Below are 6000 nucleotides of genomic sequence, written 5' to 3'. Positions count from 1 at the left end.
CTAGGTCTGTCACGAGACTGAAAGACAAAAAATTTCAGTAGAGAGTTTTCATGAGTGTATCATCCTTTAGGACTGAAATGCTCTCTTGGAAACATTTAGGCGCTAGGAATTTGTTAAAAGAAAAAACTTGTATGAGCAGGAATTTTATAAATTTGCCATTCTAGCTCAAACAGGTTTTAGGAATATGAATGGAAATAATATGTGAGTGAGTGGGAAACCTTGTTTTATATTATATTGCGATGGCTAAAAAAAGGAAGTCCAAAATGAACAAGTAGCTTTGGACATGGCATTTCTCGCAGTTGAGAACGAAAATCACCAGACAACTGGAAGATTTACCACAGGCTGATTTTGGCTTTGTACCCGAAAGATTTCTTTTGTCGTTGAGGGTCAATTCAATAACTGAGAATATTGTTTATTGAAAATTAGGCCCATTGTTTGTTTTTATAGTGATTCAACGCATGTTTTCATCTTAAGTGCGCCAACGCACGTTACGATTTTTATTCGGGAATTGTCGATTTTTTTTATTTTCATTCATTAATAAAGTCGACTTTTCTTGTCAGTTAAGGGCTATTGTGTTTATATGATAAACAAAATAATACATGGTTGCTTGTAGATATGCAATTTCTCTTCTGCGCTCACTCGTGTGCTATCGAGTTAAACACTATATTCTATATCTACGCGCGCCCATCTATTATTCTCTATGTATCTTTTTTATTGAATAGATTGTGATTGTGTCACTTGTCAGATATGGGTCTACACAGCAGTGTCGTGACGCTATAACTTCTTTGGATTTTGGTTCGTTAATGGGTCGTAAAATCATATCCTCTTGAGTTTACCATGAGATTTCTTCTATTTCCTGGTGACATTATATTTTATACACATTAATTGAGAAATTTTAATTGCATGTGCTTGTCCGTTATCTTTTTTATCGTTATTAATATCGCTTGTTACTTTATTGTCCTCTAGTATTGAAACCTCATCAAACAGTGTTTTACATAATAAGCAGCTTTTATTATCTCGATACTGTTTTGAACAATTTAGCGTCGATCTAGTCTCTTTTTTCTCTGCCTGCTTTTTAATCCTGTTGTTGACATCAGTTAATTTTTTGGATGAAAAGTAATTTTAACTACGATGTTTTTAGTGACATTATTTTTTCTTTCGAATCTTTCAAAGCTTATACGCTTTTAAGGTCTGTTGCTCTTTTTACAGCAGTCCATATGAAGCATCTATCAACTGAACATAATTTTTATGGAGTGTTTCAATCAAAAATCGTAGTTTTTCTACTTACCTCAGACCTTGAAAACTATCATATGTATTCGCGTATGGTTGTAATAGTTATAGCGTAATTTACAAACTGTTTTTGAACTCGTTTATGAAGTTATTAAGCATCAAATTAATAAAACACGATTTTGCTTTTCATCAATGAGAAATGTTTTCCTAAAATCCATATCTTAACATTGATTTTAAACTCAATATTCTTTTTTAAAAAGAAAAATTCTTCGTCCAGTAAATCAATATCCTCCATCTTTTGTTCAGAATTTGATACCGATTCGATGATTATACAATGTACATTTTTGTCAAAGTTTAATTGTTGCTTTTGAAAGTTTTGCGATGATTTCAATGTATTGAATAGGTGATTAAAATCATCCTTGCTTTCAGGGTAATCATACACTTTTTAACCAATAAAGTAATATTGATAAAGTACCTCTTGATTCGTAGCACGTAGCTTTTGCCCTTATGGTCTTTAAATGCTATCTTATCGTTATTATCGCGTAATCTTTTGAAAGAACCTTTCGGTGGAAATTGTGTAAAAATTTTGACTGCCGGGCATTTTGTCTATTTGAGACCGTGCCCGGCTGGCGGGCATTTCGTCACAGCGTTTCTCAAAACTTTCATCCAGGTATCCTCTATTCGTTAAGCGTATTTTGAAACTCATACGTTTTAAGTTCTTTTGCACATAGAAAAAATAACTCTACGTTAGCGTGTAGAGTGGCATGTTGGTCCCACCAATCAGATCGCCGCATTAGGGTAGGTATCTAGCTCGCTAGATACCCGATTTTATCGGAATATGAAAGATTCGCATTTAACTTCTTGTACCATTTAAGTTAAAACGTGTTTTTTCTACTCCTTTATCCCACAACGCCCCTTTACTCACAAGGCACACGCAAAACAACTTACATTTCTTCACTTACCGTAAAAACAACGTTCAAAGTTAAGTCAGAGCATACCCAATCATTGTAATAAAATATGTGACTATTGTTCATCGTGGTGTAAGATAGATGAACTTTATTCATTTGTCTCACGATAGAGTCACTTTGGATATTGATCGCGACATTTCGACCGCACTACTGCTAGTCTTCATCGGGCGATGAGGTCGATTGTTTACCCGTCGCTATTTGTAGCACATTTGGCTCGCTGCTGTCGGTGCATTTCGATCCTTACTGTTCCGGTTGTCAGATGGTTCCCTAGGCCCGCAATGATCGGCTGTTGTGTTATTTGATCGTGGGTATCCAAGCTTCGGGAATTTTGATTCCTCCATCCCAACTGATGTTCTTAGGGTGAAATCGTATATGGATAGCCTCTTTGACCCTATGTTTATATCACTGAGGGTCACGATCAATAAACTTAACCTTGCTCCAAATAGGTATATGCCCCGTTTCGTTACGATGGAAATTTGCTGACCTGTTCTATTGATACAATTCGATAGTGGTTAGGAGTTGAAAAGGATAAAGTTTTTCACCAAAACCATATATTTTTTTATTTTTAAACGCTAACTAACGGTATGTTTACTCCGGAAGATAATATGACAAACAAAAGCAAGCTCTAACCGCGATGAGAACACCCATGGATCAGCGCTGCAGAACTCGTTTTTTTCCCGATCATATTAGCCTGTAAAGAAATATATAACCGAGTTTTTCATACCGTGTGATTTAAGGCCAGAAACGCCTTCAGAATGCTCAACAACGTATGGAGGTCCTCTCAGTACAGCACCAGGACCAAGCTGAAGATCTACCAAAGCTGTGTGATGTCCACCCGACTATACGGCTCTGAATGCTGGAGGATGACAGAGAGCGACATCACCAAGCTGTCAGTCTTCCACACAAAGAACCTCAGGAGAATCCTACAAATCTTTTGGTCTGACACCATCTCCAATCAACAGCTACTTGCAAGCTGCAATCAAGACAGCATGAAGACCATCATCATGCGAAGGCGATGAAGATGGATTGGGCCCGTCATGAGGAGAGAGCAGGACAACATCACTCGCACAGCCCTTCACTGGACACCTGAAGGAAAGCGCAAGAGGGGAAGACCAAGAAACACGTGGCGCCGAACTGTGGAGGCAGAGCTCAAGACCATGCAACACACTTGGGGTACCATCCAGAAGCTGGCCCAGAACTGACAGACGTGGCAATTCTTCGTAGTCGCCCTACGTGCCATACGTCATAATGGGCATGAGTGAGTTAGTGAGTGAGTGTTATTTAAAGCATCTAACTACCACAGAAATGATTGTTTTTCATGCTTCAAAGGCAAAGAAGCAAAGGTGAACCTTGCTTTGCTGATAAAACGGTCTAAGCATTGTCGTGTAAAACACTTCCAACACAAAGATAAGTACTGTATTTCACAACTCAACTATTTGTTTAGCACAAGTTCGCGTAAAGTCACATGATCTTAACGTCACTGATTCAATGACACGCAATGCGTGCAAACAAGATGAAATACAAAGAGGAAAAATGGGATTTCTGACGATTGAGTCTGCGAATAAGGCAGAAATAACTATTTTGTCGGCACCAGATACAAACACGCCTGGGCCTTAGGCCCGAGCATTATGGGTCATTGGGCCATGGTACTTACCCAGATTTCTTATCATATTTTTTCCCCAAAGGGGTTTGTTCTGGTAGGTTTTTTTTCTGACCTCCGTATAACCGTAGTGATGTTCTTGTAAGCGGTTGCCCATCTCTGTCAATCCCGATTTGGTGAAGTTTACACGTTAGTGATGGCTATTTTTGAATGTATAAGGAATTTACTGTATATCAGGATTGCATATGGTATATCAGTTGCGAATGTATGCATGTATGTATGCCTCGGGCAATATATGCCTTGGGCTGGTTCTCAGCAGGCGTCCCTAAATAAACTTATTTGGTTTACTCTACTGTGTTATTTTTTGTGTAGTGGAGATCTAAACAAATTATCAATGTTCAGTCGCAACAGGCATCATCATTTTCGGCTTAAACGTTAATGAGCAGCGAGATTATCGCGTGTCATCATATAGGTCTGGACAGAAATCATCAGGCGACGAAGGCCATGAACAACCAGACTCACCGGAAGTCAGTTCGCGAGAGACTTAGTAAATATACAGCAAAGTAAAGAGTTGCGGACAGGGTGGAGATACATGTCGGCAAACAGCCGGACTCCATCGGATCCGTAGCGCGCTTGTTTCACCTCATGGCTCAAAGAACGACGAATGTTACATGTGTAGCGCACTTGTTTCGCGTCATGGCTGAGAGATATTTTCTCTATCTCTCGCGAACTGACCTCCAGAGAGTCCGATCGACGCTTGCCAGGACGAACTGTCTCCATCTGACCTGATCGAGTCCGTTTTCCAACATTTTTAACCCCCTCGCTCCTGTGAACCTCTTACTTCCGGTACCACTGATCAAGCGCCTTGCGCCCATTCCGGGTTCCGGTCGTAATCGGACTTAATCCACATGCTGGTGAAGACAACCCGACTCAAGTCGGGTGTATTGGACATGTGTGGTTTTTGTTTTCGACAACATTGACCTGTAAAGAAATATAGAGCGGAGTTTATTTGCACCTTTCGCCGGCAGCAAATAACTGGCTAAATGCTAAGGAAGTAATGTACTTTAAGAGATCATTAATGGAGTAAAATTTTATTTTTTTCCCTCCTGGGGTTTCCTAGCGCGTTGCTGCGAACACAGCTAACTTAATATATTTGGCTGCGAGAAAATAAACAAATGTAAGTTGAAAAAGTATTTTAATCACAATCCTATTTAGCAATCTATCACCGATTTCACATCTCGTGTCTCAAGTTGATTTTTAGGCAAGGGAAGCTGTCATAGTAGAAAGTAGTGTTGGAAATGTTAATGCGTTACAAGAAGAGGTATTTCCCTCGTTGGTAGTTTCATTCCTAAATTAATTATTTATTTTTAAGTGAAACATCGACGAGATCTGAGGGCAGATACCACCAAGACAAAGACAACATCAACGTAGTTTAGGCGTGCATTTCCGTGGTAAAATACTTCCACCATAATGATAAGTACTGTATTTCACAACTTAGCCATTTATTATTTTTCCTCAACCAAATTGTCGCGTAAAATCACATGACCTTACCTTAAAGAAAGAATTATAACTCCTTTTCTCAGATACCGCCGAATGCACCCTTACCGTCGCACAGAAATTTCGCGGGATTAAGTTCCCGCACTTACCTGATATTTGGGACTTACTTCATATTTCATACTTAAAGTCCTTCTTAGCATAGAAGCCAGAAATGTATTATCAAAATGTCTACCCAATCGTTTCAAGGGTAAATTGGTACTCCTGTATTTCAAGGACATAATGCAGTCGAAATCTCTCTCGAAAACATGGTCCTTGCTTGCTCACTGGCCTCCATGCTGACATAGAGTCAAAGATCTGATCAGAGTCGATTACTAGCTAACTGTCACAATTTAACACTGGCATTGTCGCTCTTTGTGTCACAAACCATGCAGTAAATCTGTAGATCACGGACAGAATATGCCGGGTACAACAACTGTTACATGATAGTCACGTCACGCAGTATTAACAGGCTATCCTCAAATGTCATGACACGTTTGGGCTAAGCTAAGCGGTTCTTCTCGCTGAATCATCCTGCATTCATGAAAATTGCCATTCATGCTACGAGTGCGTAGTTATTTCCAAAGAGATAATTGTGCGAAAGAGTCCTAAATTCACGTAGCACTCGCTAACGCACAAGCTGCGCAGATCCTCGCGCCTATTTTCATT

This window comes from Pocillopora verrucosa, chromosome 4 (assembly GCF_036669915.1).
Source record: "Pocillopora verrucosa isolate sample1 chromosome 4, ASM3666991v2, whole genome shotgun sequence".
NCBI classification, from domain to species: domain Eukaryota; kingdom Metazoa; phylum Cnidaria; class Anthozoa; order Scleractinia; family Pocilloporidae; genus Pocillopora; species Pocillopora verrucosa.
The sequence above is the reverse complement of the archived record's forward strand: the minus strand, read 5'-3'. Positions refer to the sequence as shown.